The sequence below is a fragment of the Onychomys torridus genome, chromosome 1 (genome assembly GCF_903995425.1).
Source record: "Onychomys torridus chromosome 1, mOncTor1.1, whole genome shotgun sequence".
NCBI classification, from domain to species: Eukaryota; Metazoa; Chordata; class Mammalia; order Rodentia; family Cricetidae; genus Onychomys; species Onychomys torridus.
This window is the reverse complement of record NC_050443.1, coordinates 47,676,881-47,698,205: the sequence shown is the minus strand read 5'-3', so window position 1 is coordinate 47,698,205 and position 21,325 is coordinate 47,676,881. Positions and strand designations below refer to the sequence as shown.

Below are 21,325 nucleotides of genomic sequence, written 5' to 3'. Positions count from 1 at the left end.
ATTGAAGTAGAAGGCACAGGCAAAGGCTACTTAACTTTTCCTCATTCTTCCCTCTTCTGTCTTCTTGATCTGTTTCTTCAGACTACCCTACTAATCAGGTTTTTTTTTTTATACTTTTTTTCTTTTAAAGTTTTTCAGAGTTGAATGGCTTTCGTGATATTATAGTTATGGATCATGTGTATTCTTTGTTGGTAACTCAAACTTTTGAATGTTTTAAATGAAATCACATCGTTTGTTCATTTGTGGGACTGTCTAATCATTTGGATGCCATCTACTAAAGTATTGAGCCACATTCATAGCTCTTCTGGTATGCATTGAAGCCACACTTTGGACACTTCTGCAAGTATCTGCCTACCCCTACCCTCATCAGACTGCTTCCCCAATTTATCCATGTCTATTGTATTTAAGTGATATGTTCCATTTTGTCTAGGTTGCATTTTCTGCATTCACTTTTGATGCATATTTTGGTTGTTTCAAGTTTGAAGCTAAATTATGAATAATGCCTGAACATTTGAATGAATGCAATTCTTTATACAGACATATGTTTTCATATTCATGGGAAAATACAAACGAGTAGAATTCCTGGTTACACAATAGATTTCCAGTGTAATTGTGTGGTTTTACCATCTCAACCAGCAATGAGTGAAAGTTTTAGTTTCCCCATTATTTGTGTTGTATTGTCTGCCTTTAAAGCTGAGCCACTTTAATTAGTACATCCGCATATCATGCTATATCTTTAAACTGCATATTCTTAATGACTAATAATATTTAACATTTTTCATTTACTTATTGGCTATCTACATTTTTGGTGAAATGAATCTTTTAACTATTTTAAGTTGGTTTCTTTGTATTTTTATATAAGAAATTTTATATTTTTATGATAGGTTGGGCTTGGCACACACCTGTAATCCCCATGTTCTGGATGCTGAGGTAGATGGATTGCCAATTCAAGGCCAGCTTGGGTCACATAGTGAGACCCTGTTTCATAACAAACAACAAATTCAAACAAGAAACTAGAACAGTTCCTGATAAGCCTTTTAAAATTGTCTCCATTGTATTATGGATACTTTTTTTTTTTTTTTTTTTTTTTAATCTCAATGATTTCTTTCAAAGAGCAGGTTTCAGTTTTGGTTAATTTTACCTTGGTCAAGTGTTTTCATTTAAGGTACCTGGTTTTTGTACACTATGTTGACAAACCTATGCCTTTTAGCAGAATTAAGAAAAAATTAAGGTTTGCAAAAATATATACCCTTTTAATTTTTATTTATCCTTACACACACACACACACACACACACACACACACACACACACACCACATGGCAGATCAGTGTGCAGCCTTCAAGAGTTGTTTCTCTCCTTCCACCTTGTTGATTCCCATTATTGGACTCAGGTTGTCAGGCTTGATGGCAAAGAGCCTTTACCCGTTAAGCCATCTCACTGGCCCCTAGTTAGTAGAATTTTTGTCTTGTGTTTACTATGATTCATTTTGAGTAATGTTGGTAATGGCAATGTCATTGTCTATTGTTTGTCCAAGTATCATTTGTTGTTGAGACTTTTCTTTCCCTGGTACTTCTGTTGAAGATTAGATGAGAGAGAGAAAAAGAGAGGTGGGAGGGAGGAGGGAGGGAGGGAGGGAGGGAGGAGGGGTGTTCTGTATTCACTATTTTCAACTGATTTGTGTGTGTAGGTGTTTTATTACAAGAGCACACTGTATTACACTGTCTTAAAATCAGGTAGAATAAGTCCTTCTATCTTTGATTATTCATAAAATTGTTTTAGTGGTTGTGTTATTTTTAACTCTGACCCAGTAACTGGCAAAAGCAACAGAGGAGAGGAAGGATTTGTTTTGGCTCCTGGCTTATGGTCCAGTGGTGTGGAAGGTGTGGTGGTCAGAGTGACTCTTAGCTGTGGTAGTAAGAGTGTGGGGCTGCTTGCTCACTTTTGGGGAGATAAGGAGAGATGGACAGGAAGTGTGGCTATAAGCCTTACAACCCAATCCCAAGATACCCACTTCCTCCAGTTAGGCCTTGCTTTTCAAATGTTCCAGAACCTTCTAAAACAGCACCACCAACTGGGGCCAACTGTCCAAACACATGCTCCTGTGGGTGACATTCTGTATTCAAAGAGCATACCATAGTATTTGTATTATCAGTTTTGAATTGCCATGTCACTTGTTTTCATTTTTTGTTTCTGAGCCAAGGTCTCCTGTGGGAGACCTGCTCCCATCCCCTTACCTCCTAGGTACTTTTGAGGAGGGTTAAGTGAGAAATATTTAGATAGAAGGATAGAGGGCACAGATAGAAACAGAAACACAGGATAGCCTTGGAGGGTCTGGATCAGTATCCACCAGCCCCTTCTGTCTCTTCTAAAGGCTTTTTATAGGAATGCCAAGGGTGGAGCAAAGACCTCCCCCTAGCTTAGCCAAATGTAGACCCTTCCTAGGTTTCATGTAGTAACCGTGCACACGGTCAAGCAATCCTCTAATGCAGCCCTGCTGGGTAAAGCAAGGTTAGATCTTACTAGGAAACCTTTGTGGGCCTCCACAATTCCCACTTCTAGATATAATAAAGGGTCTCCCAGGCTCCTCAGATAGACTGTGCCTGTCTTAGGTTGTCCTTCTTGATTGCTCTTCCTTAACCATCATGGAGATATACTTTCCTTTCCTTTGAGCATACTCTGGCTTAGGTTGGAAGCTATCAAGAAGAAAGTTGCCAGTCTTTGGCTACCAGCCTCTGGCAGGAGGCGGTACAGAGCTTAACTCAGCTGTGGCCCAAGAGCTTGTGAACATCCACAGCAACCTCCATAGCTGCCACAGCTCCCTGTAATAATAATGAAGATAGAATATTCTTTTTGGAATGAGTCAAGGTGATTATAGCAGCCTCAGCAGCACCTTTTCCTGGATCAAAACTCTCTCCTAACAGATGTTCAATACAATTTTCAAGAGACTATTTTGATTCCCAGGAGAAAGCAATCATTTCAAATCACTTCAAAGTATCCACTCAAGCAAACAAAAACCCATGCTAATTATAAAAACTTTAACAAACTAACTTCATTGTTGGAGGCTTACTCCTTTGTAGGAGACCTACTCCTTTCTAAACAGAAATAGAGGAAGAGTGGAAACTTTTAGGAAGACAGAAAAGCTCCCCTAATTATGACACTGCTTAAGTTTTCCAGGGGGCGCTGAGATCATAAAATTGTATTTTAAGCTATCATAAAAAGTATTCAAGTATTTCTGAAGGTAAAAGAGTAATAAAAACTTCAAAATGCTTCTAATGTGATTGATTTTGTTTATTCTTTAAAAATTGTTACCTAATTGTCTGGACCTGACAAATTGATGGAATAATAAAAATAATTTATACTTACATTCAACATTTACACTTTTTTTTACGAACTTATTCAAAAAGGATACTTAGCAAACATGTAGAAGAGGTTTTTTGTTTGTTTGTTTGTTTTGTTTTGTTTTGGTTTTTTGAGACGGGGTTTCTCTGTGTAGCTTTGTGCCTTTCCTGCTTTCCTGGAACTCCCTTGGTAGACTAGGTTGGTCTCGAACTCACAGAGATCTACCTGCCTCTGCCTCCTGAGTGCGGGATTACAGGCGGCGCCACCACTGCCAGGCTTAGAAGAGATTTCTTAACTGAACTATTACATCTTCTTTTAACAAGACAGAAAGCACACAAATCATTTTAAAGTTTGGAGTTTATAGTCAGCTTTGATACCATTCTGAAAGTTTTCTTGAGAGTTTGAAGTCAGAGCCTAATTTATCAGCTTGACTAAGGGTAAAATTCTCTCTTTTTAATTTTTTAAAGCTGCTTTTTAAGATTTATTATGGCCAGGAGGTGGTGGCGCACGCTTGTAATCCCAGCACTTGTGAAGCAGAGCCAGGTGGATCTCTGTGAGTTCGAGGCCAGCCTGGTCTACAGAGTGAGATCCAGGAAAGGTGCAAAGCTACACATAGAAACATTGTCTAGAAAAAACAACAACAACAAAAAAAAAAAAAAAAAAAGAAAGAAAAGAAAAAGAAAAAAAAGAAAAAGAAAAGATTTATTATGAGTGTTTCAAAGTGGCTTGTTGACAAATGGTATTAGCATTTTTAATTGCCTTCTGACAGGCAAGCTATTTGCCTGTTTCTAGTTCTTAGTAGGTAAGGCTAAGCTTTCTAACATCTTTTGGGGGAAAAAAAAACCCCTGCATTTTGAACTGAAAAAAAAAAATGAACACTGAAAAAAAAAAACACACCAGTTTTTGGGCAGTGTAGTATTGGTATCTCTGTTATGGGATTTATTTCCCAAACTGCCTTTCTCTATATATCATCCTACTCGTATGAATGAACTACATTTCCCATGCTGCCTGTTTTGGTCCAGGAGAAAACTTCTGTTCATATGGTCTGTATTCATGCTGAAGCCAAAATCAAGCTTCTGCTTTTATCATGGAAGATTTTTTCTTCCCTAAGCTTGCATTGGGATGCCTAGTTGCCATTTAACAGGTGTACCTCTCTAATCAGATTTTTCACCTGATACTGTGCCCAAAGCGAGTCACGCCTGTCCTTGTGCACTCTGACAGGCATTGTTGTCAGAAGCGGAAACCCTTAGGTGGTTTTGCTTCCCTACCTCACTAGGTCAGTGAAAAGGAATGAGAAAACTTGAAAAAAAAATTTTTTTTTTGAGAGACCACCCCCCCTCCCCCCCAGAAAAAAGAAAAGAGCTTTTTTGCAGCCGTGACTGACTTGGGGCTTGCAGTTGAGTGGGCGACTCTTGCCATTCCTGCTGGCCTTGTTTGTACAGCCAAATTTGTCTCAGCTTTTCTCATGTTGTCATTACTGCTAGAACTCAGACCTTGCCTCCTCAGTGCAGGGAGGATTTCAAAGCCTCCAGGCCAGCAGCTTCTCCTCAGCTGCTGTTCCACCCTGGGGGGATGTTGTCCTTGCTAGACTCTCCACCTGTGCTTTCCTGGGTGTCTCCCATTAAGCTCTAGCCACAGGGGATTCTGGCTAGGGCCTAACGAATCTGCTGATTTTCTAATACCAGCTTGAAGGCAAGATAGGACTAACAGAGAGGATTTGCTCTGTTTCAAGAGGTTTTTTTTGCTTTTTCTAGAGAATTACAGGTAATTTCCCCTTACTGATAGATGTTATTTCCAGGTGAGAAGGAAATCTGAGCAGGAAAGACCTGAAAAGCTTCCAGTTTTTTTAGGGAGAGATTACTAAGTTTTTCCCAAGAAAGTTTTCAATTTTTGAGAGAAAGATTATTAAGGTTTTCCCGAGACTTCTGTTCCTTAAATTTTGGCTTCATGGCCAAGAGGAAACATTCTGATGGTATGATGTTTTCATGCAGTAACAATGTCAGTGGGGTGAAGAGTTTTATTTCACTTGCATCTGCCTCGGGGAAAATTATTTTCTCTGCTGCACAGAACTTAGATTTAAACTGTCTACAGGCCAAAAACGTCCACAATAGGCTTTTTCTGCCCGTTTTTCTCATAGTATTTTTTCATGACTTTGATTCTTCCCAGGAGTTTGCATTCATAGTCCCATAGTTGGAAAATCAAGGACATAGTTCCTCTGTCTTATGACTTATCTTATCCCAAGTTTTTTTCTTACACTATATTCCTGTATTCTACCTAAAGTTTTTTCCTTCTTACCCTGTTTTTTCTACATTATATTCCTACATTCTACCTTATTATTTTTTCCTTAATTTTTTTAGATAGAAATTAAGAGAAGAGATAAAGAAACCTAGATAGAGAGAGATATTCGCCATAGCCTCACTTTTCACCCGGGCGTCTTTCAGCCGCTTTACTTTTACTCTTGAAAATAGAATACCCACGCCTTAATTTTACAACATAATTGGTCATGACCAAACTTCCTGTGGGGCCTCAACCCTTTTTCCTCCAAGTCTCTGGTCCCGTTCCTGGCACCATCTGTGGGAGACCTGCTCCTCCTTTTGTTCCTCAGGGTTCTCTTCAGGAGGGTTAAGTGAGAAATATTTAGATAGAAGGATAGAGGGCACAGATAGAAACAGAAACACAGGGTAGCCTCTGGAGGGTCTGGATCAGTATCCACCAGCCTCTTCTGTCTCTTCTAAAGGTTTTTTATAGAAATGCCAAGGGGTGGAGCAAAGACCTCCCCCAAGCTCAGCCAAGTGCAGCCCATTCCTAGGGTTCACCTAGTAACCATGCACATGGTCACGCAATCCTCTAATGCAGCCCTGCTAGGTAAAGCAAGGTTAGATCTCATTACAAAACTTTTTTGTGTGCCTCCACAGTCTCCTTTTGTCACCTTTGCTGACCTTGAACTCACGGAAAGTCTGTTGCTGCCTCCCAATTGTGATTAAAGGTGTGTACTGCCATGCTTGGCACCATGTTAATGGTTGGTGTCATCCCCCAACACACACACACACACACACACACACACACACACACACACACACACACACAGTTTCTTTGTGTAGCCTTGCCTATCCTGGAACTCACTCTGTAGACCAGGCTCGCATGGAACTCATGGAGATCCACCTGTCTTTGCCACCCGAGAGTAAAGGTGTGTGTGTCACCACCTCCTTCCTGTATCAGTTTTTACAAGAGTGTTTGCTACAATTTTGATTGAATCTGTAGATAATTTAGGGAGACTCTGTGTTATAACAGTATTGATTATTCAGGTAAATGAGCATGGCGTCTTCATTTATTTTAAATCTACCTTAGTATCTTTTAGTGTTTCTTAGTATTCATTATGTTAATCTTGCACATGTTACTAAATTTGTCTACATATATTATACTTTTGAGGCCAAAATAAATAACGTGTTTTTTAAAATTTTTTAATTAAATCTTAATATTAAAGAGGGAGGTCTGTTTCTGCCATTAAGGATGGTGTAGTTGTAGGTTTTCTATAGGTGCCCTTTTCTGGAGTGAAGAAGTTACCCTTCATCCCTAGTTTGCTGAGATTCCCATTCCTCTCTTTATGAGTGGGTGTTTTATTATAAATAGATAGCTTTCAGTACATTCATTGAAATTAAGAGAGTGGATTTTTTTCTAGATGTTAACATAGTGAAATACATTTTTTGACTACTAAATCAACCTTGTGTCCATGAGACAAACCTCACTTGTATTATGTTCCTTTTTTATGTATTGATGGATTTGACCTGATAATTTTTAAGAGAACCTTTGCATATGTACACACCAGTAATATTAATATATAACTTCTTTTTCTTCTCTTTGCTTCATTTTTATATGAGGGTATTTATGCTGATCTTCAGCATATTGAAGAGTTGTTTCCTATTTCTTTCCTAAGAGAGATTTTATAAGACTAACATTAAATATTTAGATGTTTAAAGAATTCACTAATGAATTTACTGGTTCTGTTTGGACCTGGAATTTTTTTCTGTGGTAAAATTCTTTTGGTTATGATTTCAATTTTTATTAGACCTGAGGTAATTTATATAGTTTGTTTGGTATCTCTCTGCTGTGATAAACCTGTATGTTTCAAGGAATCTTCTCTACTTCTTTTAAGTTGTCAGATTTATTGATACCAAATTTTTCTTAATATACTTTTCATGTTTGAAGGATTTGTAGCTATTGTTTTTTCAAAAAAAAATTGATATATAGTAGTTTGTATTTTTATTCTTATTAACTAGTCTAGATAGGAGTTTTCAAAGAACCAGTCACCTCTGTGTTACTGACTTTGATGTATATTTGTCCTCATATATTCAGCAGTTCCAACTTATCATTTCTTTAGTTCTGCTTTAAGTTTAATATATTGTTTTTCTTAGCTAATGATGAGAATTTAGAATACTAATGGCAAACCTTTGTTCTTTCCTAACATTAGCACTTAGGAGTTATAAATTTCCAAGTATCTTTAGTTTCCTTTATAATCAGATAGTTTAGTTATCTCTTAGTTCAGTATATTTTTCCCTTTTGATTAACTTTGACTTGTATACTAATAAGTATTTGGAAAATTCCCATTGACTTTATTATTAATCTTTAATTTGTTTATGGTCAGAAAACATTTTTGTATTAGTTCAGTTCTTATAAATTTATAGTCTTGTATATGTTTGTGTTGAATATACCAGGAGACATATGTACTTGAATACTTTTTTTTTTAACGTGGTTGTTTGTAGTGTCCAGTTAATCCAAGTTGGTTTATAACATTATTCATGGGTTAGATGTCTTTACTGAGTTTTCTATCTACTAATGTACTATTGTTAAGGGATTTTGAATCTTGAAGTATAATTGATTTATCTACTTTTTGTTTGATTCTGTAATGCTTGCTCTGTGTGTCTGTGGGAATTATTATTGGCTTCATAAACATTTATAATTATTTTGTGTTTTTAAAAAGCTGGCACTAAGTATTATGAAATGTCCTTTTATTTTTGGTAATAGCCCATATCCTGAAATCTCCTCCAGTGGAAACTGGGTGGGTGACTTAATTAAATTCATTTCTTTTTTTTTTTTTTTTAAGATTTACTTATTTATTACACATACAGTGTTCTGTCTACATGCCAGAAGAGGGCACCAGATCTCATTATAGATGGTTGTGAGCCACCATGTGGTTGCTGGGGATTGAACTCCGGACCTCTGGAAGAGCAGTCAGTGCTCTTAACCTCTGAGCCATCTCTCCAGCCCTCAATTCATTTCTGATACTTTATCTCACACGTTGCAGGCTCAGTCCTATTTAAGCTCCACTTTAGATGCTTGCTCCAAGTTCCAGGTTGTATTTTTTATTTCTGAACAACTGGCTATAAAGCATGGGTTACCAAAGCATCCTCACAAGTTTCATTGATTTGCTGGAGCAGCCCACGGAATTCAGGGGGTATTTTCTTTTTGTTTACCTGTTGTACATGTGAATATTTTTTTATCTGAAAAGCTTTGGATCCTGTATTTCAGATTTTAGATTTTTAAAGATATCATAATGCTTGTATGAATGTAAGGCAATATCTTAGGGACCATTCTGAACATAGAAGTCAGTTATGTTTGATACATAATCTTATGTACATAGTGGGAGGGTAATTTTATACAACATTTTGTATATATCAGTGTTATTACTTCAACCTGTTATATGAAGACTAAGTATGGAATTTTCTGCTTCTGGAGTCATGTTAGTGCTCCAGATCTTCTGATTTTGAATATTTGAATTGGGTGCTAGTCTGTGATGGGTGTTATGAAGAATATTGCAGAGAATACAGATGAACTGGCAGAGAAAGGAAATGCAGAAAGCAAGGTATATGGATAGGCATGGGAGCTCTCTGGACATGCTGTCCTCCAGACCCCCAATGTTTCCAGCAGCCTGTCCTTTGGGTTTTTAGAGGGTTTCATTACTTAGGTATGATTTATTACATCTTTAGCTGTTGGTGATACTTTGTGATTTTTCTAGTCATGATTTGTTTGGGGGACCAATCACATCTGGAAGTTAAGAACTCCCCCCCAGTCGCCAGCCATCTCATTATCTTCAAAAGATCATTATCATCACTCTACTTAATGGTTCTCAACCTTCCTAATGCTGTGACCCTTTAACACAGTTCTTCATGTTGTGGTGACCATAACATTATTTTTGTTTCTACTTCATAACTGTAATTTTGCTACTGTTATGAGTCACAATGTCAATATCTGATATGCAGGATATCTGATATGCGATCTCCGTGAAAGGGTCATTTGACCCCCCCAAAGGGGTTGCAACCACAGGTTGAGAACCACAGCTCTAGAGATTCCAAGAAGTGAAACATTGGGCTAAGTGTCAGGAACAAAGAACAGAGATCATATTTATTTCTTAGTATATCACAGTGTCATTCTTAGTCATGTTATTAGCCTATATTGTCTTAGCTAATTTCATAGCTTAAAATTTTTCACTTGTTTATTCAGCTAAGGCATTAGCTGTGATGTCGGTTTACATGGCAGTCAGAATTGTCCCTGGATGTTCTCCTGGCTTCACCAATCTTCTGGTTGTGTAACTTTAGCTTCTTTGTTATTTCATTTCCTCTTGAGGATAAAAATAGGACAGTGATGACTATTTTGGCCTTTTATCAGTTAATATACGCCATGTAATTAGAGTACTGTTTCATCGTAACACTTACTGTGCTGCAGTGTTGTGTTAGGCCTTCCCTGAACGACTTCTCTGTAATTTCAGTTCCTTCCCTCTGACAGTTCTTCCTTCCCTGCTATCTTTAGTAATGGTTTTCCGTGTTAACCTACCACATTTATTCCCTATCTGCCCTGTGTTAAGTTCTTTCTTACTAGGATTTAAATCCTTTGAGGTGAGAAATAAAGGTAGGGAGATATCCTTAGAATTTAGAAAATGTGTGGAATATATATTAGAATCTCAATAAGTATATTCTGAATGTTTTAAATTAATGTGCTAGATGTTGACTAGCTGCTAAAGATATAAAAATGAGCAGTGTACATAGATCTTTTAAAATGCCTATCAGTAGCTGGTTGGCGGCGGCGCATGCCTTTAATCCCAGCACTCTGGAGGCAGAGGCAGGTGGATCTTTGTGAGTTCGAAGCCAGCTTGGTCTACAAAAGTGAGTTCCAGGATACTATTACACAGAGAACCTCCCTCCCCCCAAAAGTTTTGAAAATAAATGCATATCAGCATAATAGAAGAGGTTTATAATTGCAAAATTATAATATTTTTATTCATTTGGGGTGATGATAATTGTGACGATTTCCCGGGGATGGCCTGAATGGTGGTGTCATTTAACTCTGAACATTTATTTGATCCCTATAGAAGACAGAGGGGATGGTTATTTCCTGTAAGACGTAAAAGTGTAAAGTTACTGGGGTTGATAGTGTAGGCAGTGTGAGTAGTCCCAGTTAGGGGCAATTTAGATAAATGGATAGTAGAGGGAAATAGGGCTAACAATTACAGAGATGCGGGTTATCTTATTTTTAGCTAGGTGAGGCAGTGAATTTGGGGGTTGTTAGATATTTTATAATGTCTACAGCACTAAATTAATGTTTGAAGTTAGATCATTATAAAAGAATTATGAAAACTTGATACTTAATATCACCTTTTGAAAATTATTTGAGAAGATGATCAAAACATGGTAACAGTTTATAAAATTGAGGTGCAAATTTTTGTAGAAGTATATTTACCATGATCTATTAAATTTCAGTTTATTCAGTTATTTACCTTGGAAGAAGTTGGTAAACCTTTATCTCCACTATGACACACAAAGCAAATACTAATTTTTTCTGTATTTTAATAAATTAGATTAAAAGCCCAAAGCTTCATTTTCAAACAAGATTCTTATTACCTTTGTCAAGAAGAAGAGGCTTCTTTGTGTATCTTTTAATGGCTGAGTGTTTAATATTTAATTTGGTGATGTAAAAAGAGTATTTGGCAGTTTGTGTTGATGCCTTTAAAGTATGTGTGCTTTTCAAAATAGAAACAAAAATCATGACCTCATAACAATTAAAACTGCTGGGTTAGGTTTTTAACACTTGATTTCTGTAGAGACATATTCCATTTTCATTAGATAAAGTAGATTTGTTTGGGGATTAGTTGAATTACTTAAGCATGCATTTCTGTATCATTGTGTTAACACAACTGTATGACTTAACTATTTTTCTGTTTTTACTCAAATGGCCCACTACTGTCTTCAGGCAAGAATGTCAGGACCAAGATGTTTTTTATGCATGTAATACATTGTGTGACTTTCTTAATTGAACTGAATTGTTGAAAGTGATGTTTTCTATTCATTTTTCGATCTTGTATATTCATTACCTTATTTTTTTCTTATTTAATAGAAGATAGCTGGTGAAAGTATAGGTATACAGCTGGTATTGGAGCACAGACACGTTAGGATGATGCAAGTCATTACCTCTAGTGTGCTTTCCTTTTAAAAACATAATACAACATTTGAACTCTTTTAAACTAGTTTGTTTTTTGTTGCAGTTAATGAGCTCAATAGGCTGTCTACACAGTGCAGTTAATATAAGGATGCCATATGATACAGAGAATAGGAAAATAGGTTGTAGGAGTTCAGTTTTGAATCACATACTACAATTATTACTGAGCATTTAAGCAATATTTCCTTAAAAAATGGGTGTGATATGACACGCACTTTATTGGCTGGCATTTTATTAGCTAAGTAAAACAAATGTCTTTTGCCAATTGAACTTTGCATCATTCAGCAAGTATTTTTGGAGTTATCTACCAAGAATGGTATTGAGTATTAGAATTTTGTAATAATAAAACGTGTTTAATTTTCTAAGAGTCAAGAATTATAACCCAGCTCCTTACTTTTTCCTTTATTCTTTCTTAAGGGATTTCATTTTGTGGAAAAGGAACAAAGAAGAGTTTTCTACAAGGATCAAATGTAAGAGTACTTGATGTCTAGTAAGATATTTTTCCTTTGACCATATTATGAAATGTAACCATAGTGAAGTGTTTACCAAAAATCAAGCTTTTTTGTGACCTTGGATGGCAATAATTTTAGAGTTTATCTTGGGAGATTAGTTTAGATTTATTGAGGAAATTTGAAAGGTCTCATTGGAATGTGTAATATTGAACATATGGTCAAGTTTTCTTGTGTTTTATCTGGCCTTCGTAAGATAACCTTGAACTTTTCATCTCATGTACTCCATCTAAAATGTTATTTGCTATATTATTTTCATTTGACAATACCAGTCTTCAGTAGAACATCCTGGTTTCCTGTGATAATAAATAGGAAAAGAAAAAAAAAAAGGGTTAGAGGACATGAATTAAATAATCCAAGGAAAGATTTTCAAATAAAAAGTCCAAGGAAGTCTATCTGTGCCTCAGAAGAAGTGAAGGTCAGAGAGAAAAAGAGAACACTTTTAGGGCTGTTTAGAAGATTGAGTATTTTGTGTGGCTTTGAAGTTATCTTCATGAGCTCATGTTTACAAAGGTATGGATTAAGTTATTTTGGTGGCATTGGTCTAGGCTAGTGCTTAGAATAAGCTAGTAAGATGTGTGTTCCTTAGATATTTTCAGGAGTCAAACCTCATCTGAATTTCACTTTTTATTTAAGATAGAAGCATAAATTATATTAATACTAGATAATTTAAAATTAAGTAAATTTGAAACATTTAATAGGGATTGAACCTGCTAGTCACATTAGTAAAATCTTGGGGAAAGTTTGTTAATTGTTGTTAATTTTTTTGCTTTGTTTTTTTCTTTGTCATTTCAAGGACACTTTCACTGCTGGGCATAGTGGCACACCTTAATTCTGCCAGTAGGGAAACAGGGGCAAAAGAATCAGGAGATCCTTGCCAGTATTGTCTACATAATGAGACCCTATCTTAAAGAGAATACTTTTGCTGTTTAACAAAAGCCTTTTTTTTTTGAATAATCAAATGGCAGAAAGAATTGGTTTTTATGTTATAGGCATATCAGTTTCTTACGACTATATATTAATATTTCTAGCCTTATAACTTGGCTGTAGAACAGCCCATTCAGTGATAGCTGAATGATCTAAGAAATTAGAAAGGAAATGCTTATTATTCCTACTGAAGCTGTGTCCTTCAGTCTGAAAGTTTCTTACATGCAGTGGGGTGATAATAATAAAATCCAATTCTCATTTGAATATAAACCCTGGGTAGTTGTAAACCTTTGAATTTAAATTTTCTCATGTATTTTGTTACTGCCTGTTGAGAACAGAGTGATATGAACTTCTTTTGGGAATGTAGCCATTCTCGTGTCCATTTATTTTGATGATGGCTGTGTGACTTCAGCCATTACCAGTGAAGTCTTGTTTAAGTTACAGTCAGTGTTCTGCTGCTTCATCCACAAGGCTGACTCCAGGGTAGAGTGCCTTATTCATAGCAGAGTCCTGTGGCTCACTGGGCTGCATTTGAATTAAGACTTTGATAGGAATTACTAAAATATTTAGTATATGGGAAATGCGCTCCCTCCCTCCCTCCCTCCCTCCCTCTCTCTCTCTCTCTCTCTCTCTCTCTCTCTCTCTCTCCATACACACACACACACACACACACACACACACACACACACACACACTCTGACTTGAGAGTCTCAAATTAGGAATTTCCTCTCTAAGTCTACTTTAATTTGAGTAGAAATTAGAGGTTTGTTATGGGGATTGATGAAAGTTTTAAAAATGGTTTATTTTCCCTTCATACCTTGGAACATTTTTGGACTGTCATATTTAGGTTTGCAATCATTTTTCAGTCCTTTTGTGAATAGTGTTAGGTAAAGGTTGGGGATTAGATTTTTTTCTAGCAACCAGAGCTACATAGTGAGAATCTGTCTCAAAAACAACCAAAAAGTAATACTACTTCCCAGCTTTGCTGTTTGATTTCAAAATCATTTTGTCTACTCTGGTCCTTTCCATTTCTCTCTCTGGTTTAGTATTATCTTGTCAGTTGCTATAAAATGGCTAATAGGATTTTTGATTATAAGTGCTTTTACCCTGTGGATCAATTAGGGAGAATTGACTTCCTAATGAAGTTGAGTGTTCCAAATGGTAATTTTTTCCTTTTAAGCCTCCTTTCAAAGTCTTTCTCAATGTAAAGGTCTTACACCTTTTTATTTAATTAAATCTCTAATTTTTAATGTTAGTAAATGTTAGTTTCTAACAGTTTGTTGCTAATACCGTTGAAGTACACTTGATACCTATGTAAGATTTTGTAGTTTGTCTTCTGTAAATTTGATGGTAGTAGACGCTTTAGAGTTTTTCAGATAGTCTGTGTAGATCATCTTTTTATGGTAAAGATGATTGCTTTCCTCCCTTTTAATTTACATTGCTTTCTTTATTTTCCTTGACTAATCATCCCAGCACAGTGTTAAACAGAGATGGTGAGAACTAACATCCTTCCCTTATTCCTGAGTATAGCTAGAACACGTTCAGCCATTTTACCAGCTCCTGTTGATCATTCTTTCCTCATTGTGAGTGGGTGGTAGAGTTTTGTTAACTGTTTTTTAGTGTATTGTGATAATTATTTTTGTTTGTTTTTGTTTTTAATGTTTCAATGTGATTGTCAGGTATGTTAATTTTAGCACATTGAAACAACTAATCATGGGCTTTTGAAGTAATCCTTATATGGTTATCTTTGTTTATTACTGGATTCATTTTAAAACATTTTGTTAACTCTTTTTTCTTGTGTTTATAAAAAACCTTGGCTTGTAGAGATTTTTTTTAAAAAAAGTTTTTTGTGTATGCCGGGCGGTGGTGGTGCACGCCTTTAATCCCAGCACTCAGGAGGCAGAGACAGGCAGATCTCTGTGAGTTCGAGGCCAGCCTGGGCTACAGAGTGAGTTCCAGGAAAGGCGCAAAGCTACACAGAGAAACCCTGTCTTGAAAAACAAAAAAACAAAAACAAAAAAAATTCTTTATGTGTCTGTGTGTGTGTGCACATGCATTTTTGTATGGTTATACACACCTGTGTGCCTAACCGGAGGCCAGTAAAGGCCATCGGAAGGGATGGCTTCCTCTGTCAGTTTGTATGTCTCATTTGAGGCAGATTCTCTTCCTTGGCCCCATGGCTAGCTTGAGAAGGCAGCAAGCTTCAGCAGTCCTGCTTTCTTTTACTCAGTGATGGCTGCTGGGCTTGCTAGATGGATACTAGGTTTCCAGTGCTAGTCCTCATGATTTCAGAGCAAGTACTTAACCACTGAGCCATCCCTCAGCTCCCAGTCTTTGTTTTTCTATTAGGTTAATGCAGGTCTTATTTTCTTTCTGGAAATATTTGTGAAGAATTCAAATTTTATTGTGTGTGTGTGTGTGTGTGTGTGTGTGTGTGTTTCCATTAAAGGAAAATTGGGATTTATTGAGACAAGATTATTTATTTATAGTGCTGGGGATTAAACCTAGCCCCTTGCTCACATTAGGCAGCTACTCTACCACCCATCCACCTCTCTAGCCCATGGAAGGGTTTTAGTGTAGATTTAAGAATAGGCATTGAGGGGTTGGGGATTTAGCTCAGTGGTAGAGCACTTGCCTAGCAAACACAAGGCCCTGGGTTCGATCCTCAGCTCTGGCCAAAAAATGAAAAAAAAAAAAAAATAAAATAAAAAAATAAAAGAATAGGAATTGAGAAGGACAGAGCATGCTGTGTGTGAACACAAATTTAATCTTGTTTCTTTGTTTTCATCTTCCTGTGTTACATAGTTGTTTACATTGAATTATAAGATATATAATTTCCATTGTGAGTTTTTTCTGTCATCTATTTAATTTCCAAATATTTACTTTAATTTCCGTGTGTGTGTGTGTGTGTGTGTGTGTGTGTGTGTGTGTGTTTTGTTTGTTTTTCAAGACAGGGTCTCTCTGTGTAGCTTTGCTCCTTTCCTGGATCTCGCTCTGTAGACTAGGCTGGCCTCGAACTCACAAAGATCTGCCTGCCTCTGCCTCCCAAGTGCTGGGATTACAGGCGTGTGCCACCACCACCTGGCCAGATATATTTCTTTTACAGGGCTCTAATTTAACTCTATTGTGTTCCAAGAACATGCATTGTATGACATAATTCATTTGAACTTCTTGACATTTATGAGAAGGCATAGAAAATGGACTGTGTTGATGAATGTTTTAATGTGTACTTAGAAGAATGTGTTTGAGTAGAGGTTTCCTAAAATGATGATTAGGTCAGATTTCTTCTGTGTTCTCTAATACTTTAAGCAGACCTCCTGACGTTCTGATTGATCTACCAATTGAATATCATAAATGGATATGTTTCTCTCTAACTTCTTGGATAGTGTGTTTTGAAGTTCTGTTATTGGATGCATATGATTATTTAGTGTTTTTTATGTCTTTTATGAGGAATTGTGTCTTTTGCCATAAAATGTCCTTTTTTATCTCTGAAATAGTTACAGAAATAATTTGTATAGTTGCTGACAGGAAGCCATTTATTTATTTATTCATTCATTCATTTATTTATTTATTTATTTTTAAGGCAGGGTCTGTGTCTCTGTGTAGCCCTGGCTGTCTTGGAGTTCACTCTGTAGACGAGGCTGGCCTCGAACTTAGAGATCCTCCTGAGTGCTGGGATTAAAGGCCTGTGCTACCACTACCTCGCTGTTACTTTTATATGCAACTTTTCCCTTTTGGGGCAGCTTGTAAGACTTCTGTTTTAGAGGATTTATTTATTTCTATATTGTGTGTATGAGTGTTTTACCTGCAGTACACTGCATGTGTGCCTGATGCTGAGAGAGGCCACCAGATCCCCTAGAACTGAGTTGTGGATGGTTATCAGCTGCTGTGTGAGTGTTGGGAACCCAACCCAACCCAGAGTCTCTGCAAGAGCATTTAGTTCTCTTAACCACTGAGCCAGCCATTGCTCCAGCCTCTTGTAAGACTTCATAAAGAAAGCTGTGGTGACATATACCTGTAAGCCCAGATCTCAGGGGCTAAGGCAGGAAGCTTGCTATGAGTTTGATGTCAGCTGGAAGTACGTACTGAGTTTCAAGCATACTTGGGCTACATAGTGAGACCCTGGGGACTCAAAAGTATTGGGGGACTTTTACTGTGTTATAGTGATTTGATTATGGTGTATCTTGGATGATTTTCTTTGAGATAATTTTGCTTAGATTTTAAAAAATTAAATGTAGATGATCTATTAGGAAAAGTACCTTCTTTTCTTATTTTCCATAATGCAGAAAACAAAGACTGATTGTGCGTTTTGACACAAAAGGCAAAACTGTAAAACAGTTACAGGCTCCTATAGGAGAATATGCAGGTAATTTTTGGATACTAAAACTTTCATATATTACCTTCCCTGAACCCCCATAGCTGGTAGATCTAGAATCTTATAAGTACTAGGACAAGTACTTTATTACTGAACTATATCCAAGGTCCTTCTTAATTTTTTTTATTTTCAGGTAGTGTTTTACTAAATTTTCCATGCTGCTCTTAAACTCACTCAGTAGTAGTCCAGGCAGATAATGAACTGTGGTCTTTGTGCCTCAGCCTCCCGAGTAGCCTAGCTATAGGCAGATTTCTTCAAAGGAAATTAAAGCTGTTAATGTAAAAAATTACATTACTCTCCATTAATTATACCTAATAGATTTCATTATGATATTCTCACACATGTACATAGTATGCTTTGATAATATCTGCCCCCATTACCCTTTCTTGCCCCTCTCACTCCTGTTGATTTCTTCTCAGTTTGTCCCCCCTTCTAATATCAGTTTTTTGCTTTTGGTGACCCAGTGAGTTTCATTAGGTTTGAAGTTTGTTTACAGGAACATGGAGACCTTACTTCTCCAGCAACCATTAACTGTCAATCGTTCCTCAGGGAGGGTTATTGCCACATGAGCCCCTTGCCCCTCATTATTGTTTACTGCTTATTAATCCTTAGGGAGGGATGGAGCCTCCTGAATCCTCCCTATATGACAGCTGCTATGCATTCAAGACTATAGTGGTTATGTCATATCTGGAAGACAGTGTTTCACAGCACTCCATCACATCCTCCAACATCAGTGTCCTTGCCCTTCCCTCTTCAGGATGTTCTTTGAGACTTGGAGGGGTGATAGAGATGCATTTATGACTGAAGACTTGCAGTCATTTGTTCTCAGCATTATGACCTGTTGTGATTCTCAGCAGTTGCCCCTGCCCACTGCACAAAAAAGCCTTTCTGACCAAACAGCACTAATCTGTAATTATTCGGCAGGCAATTTGATTAAATAAATCTTGTTTTAGGTTACTAAGAATAGACAGTTGAACCACACAAGTGGAGAAGTTGTTTTCAATATATGTAACAGACAAAAGGGACAAGTCGGAAGATTCAGAGTACTTCTATCAGTCATGGACAACCAGTGTGAAAAGGAAGAAGCACCTTATAAAGGAAATCTAAATATTTATGAAGCGAGTGAAGAGATGCTTAGCTTATTACTAATCTAGGAATACCACAAAGAAGTTCTGTGATAACTCAGTAGAGTGACTCAAATTAAAATGATTGGTAAGACATGTTTTGGAGAGAATGCTTAGTTATGGGAACTCACTAAATACCAAGGTATTGTATATTACTATAAAAATAATCAGGAAGTGCTCTTAAATTTTAATTATAGAATTTGTAGTATTTAATTTTAGACTGTATAATAAGTCCTTGAGCTGTGTACTTTTATTCTCTTTCTATGTGTCTTTGTTATAATTCTTGAAAAAAATTAAAACACACCACACTTTGTTTAAAGATGTTATATATTAAATACCAAATACACACCAATTTCAAGTTCCATTGCATGCCTACCATATTAGTCCTTTTATCACTAACAAAATTCCTAGCTGAAGCACCCTGAGGGAGGAGAGATTTATTTTGGCTTGTGGTTTTAGGAAACACAGTCCATCATGATGACATAAGACAAGGTGGCTGGACTGGCTTTCTCTGTGTCCGTAGTGTGGGACAGTGGCCAGCACTAGACTAGGACGAGAGCTGGACTGTAAGCCAGCTGGACTATAAGACCCACTCCTGAAGTGCTGTTTCCACCATCCGGCCTTACCTCTTAAAGTTCCATAGACCCCTAACAGTTCCACCAGCTAGAAACCAGAACCTGTGGGGGACATTCTAGACTCAAACTGTATGCTTTTAAAAGAAATCTTTGGTTCTGAGTATAATGCTGTAATAACAGTCTTTGCATTCACACACAGTTTCACTGAGGTGATAGAAAGTTAAAAAGTTATAGTATTTGAGCCATAATGTAGACAACTCAGGTATATATCATTTAAATAATTATATATATGTGTGTATATATATATATAAATAAAACATTCTTTTTTAGAAATCATAATTTAAGTAGAATTTAATTTTTGCAAAACAATTTTTCTATAAATTACTATGCTGTCCTGAAAAGTATTTGGGTTGGCCATAAGTATCTGCATTAACAAATGAGAAATTTTTTTTTTTTTTTTTTTTTAGTTTTTGTAGACAGGGTTTCTCTGTAGCTTTGGAGCCTGTCCTGGACTAGCTCTGTAGACCAGGCTGGCCTTGAACTCACAGAGATCCACCTGCCTCTGCCTCCCGAGTGCTGGGATTACAGGTGTGTGCCACCACCACCCGGCTAAGAAAGTATTTTAAGAGCAAGTTGGTGGTAAGGATGAGAATTTTCCTTTCTGAAACTTGCCATATGTGTATTCTGTTTCTCTTCTGTGTTCCACATGAAGACAGTACATTGCTCTTTGTTATGCATAATTTGGGAATGAAAAGCTACGTGTAAATGGGCTTTAGTTTAATTAAGGGCAGTTAACATAGTCTGTGTTCCAATAATTTGAGTAACATTTTGCCTATTTGTAAGTACTTAAAGTTCCCTTTGGTTATGCTCAGTTCTTGTACTTTCCTGTGGAGTTTTGAGTATATTTGTGTACTGCTTTATAGAATGAATTAGGATAGTACAAGAAATGAAGTGAGTCACTAGCAATCATTGACAGTTCATTGGTGTTTCTAAAAATTGTTTTGTAGACTAATTCTGATAAAAAATTCTGATAAAAGACATGTCTTTTTAGTCATGATTAATAATTTATGGGTTTTGAATAAACTTACATTGTGTTTTAAGGAAGTATATGTAAAATCTTTGAGTGCACTATAGAGTAAGAATGAGTGATGATTGACATAAGTTTCCACTTTGTCTAGCAAATTCAGGATGCTTCATTACCCAGTACTTCTGACCAGCACATCTTGGGGTGGGGGGCACTGGATTATCTTGAAAGTAATGGGTTATTTCTTTAACAGACGTAGATTCTATTACTTAATATCTCACCTTTAAGCTTCTGTGACTTTTCAGCATTTATCTGTAAATGTCTCTAACTATAAAACGTAGAAATGGAACATATGATGGTATATAACCTGTTATTATAGATTTACAAATTAAAATATAAAGATGCTAATATTTTAATCAATTAAAATGTTTTTAATTTCTCACCTAACCAAATCTTTTTTTTTTTTTTGTATTTTGATACACTGAATTTTTAACCTAAAACTTAAGAAATAAATACCTTATGGAAAGTGGTATTTTGACATTTTAATTTTATGCAGGACCAAGACTGAACACTTCTCTTGTTCTAACTTTTCTAACACATAGCGAGTTTGGAGATATCATAGCTAGGTCACAGACTTGGCAGGTTCTTCTGGTTACAGATGGATACTGCCCTCTGGGGTTCAGGGCTCAGAGCAGAGGATAAGTTAAGAGTTTGGTCCTCCTTAGTCTCACTTTCATGTGCATGATGTGTCCAGCACTGTTTCACGGTGGCCTTAGATCATCATGACTTGTTTTACAGACCAGATTATTTGCATGAGAACCCTATGCTCTAGCTACTAGTGAAAATAGCATCCCCCTTTCAATGTTTCCTTTCTCTTTCCTATGTATTTTCTGTAAATTTTTTATTGATCTTATTTCTTGAATCTATAGTATTTTATTTAAAAAATTAATTTATAAAATTAAAT

General features: G+C 36.5%; 1 protein-coding gene across 9 annotated transcripts in view; it reads left to right on the top strand.

The window, feature by feature from the left end:
- Positions 1 to 21,325, top strand: part of Mef2a (myocyte enhancer factor 2A) — a 127,300-nt gene that overhangs the window by 19,956 nt on the left and 86,019 nt on the right. For 4 of the 9 annotated variants that reach the window (XM_036185015.1, XM_036184970.1, XM_036185027.1 and 1 more), the window contains exon 2: positions 12,245 to 12,297. The exons of the other annotated variants lie outside the window; for them this stretch is intronic. The gene's annotated coding sequence lies outside the window, so the exon portion shown is untranslated. The remainder of the gene's footprint in view (positions 1 to 12,244; positions 12,298 to 21,325) is intronic. 9 annotated transcript variants of the gene reach the window in all.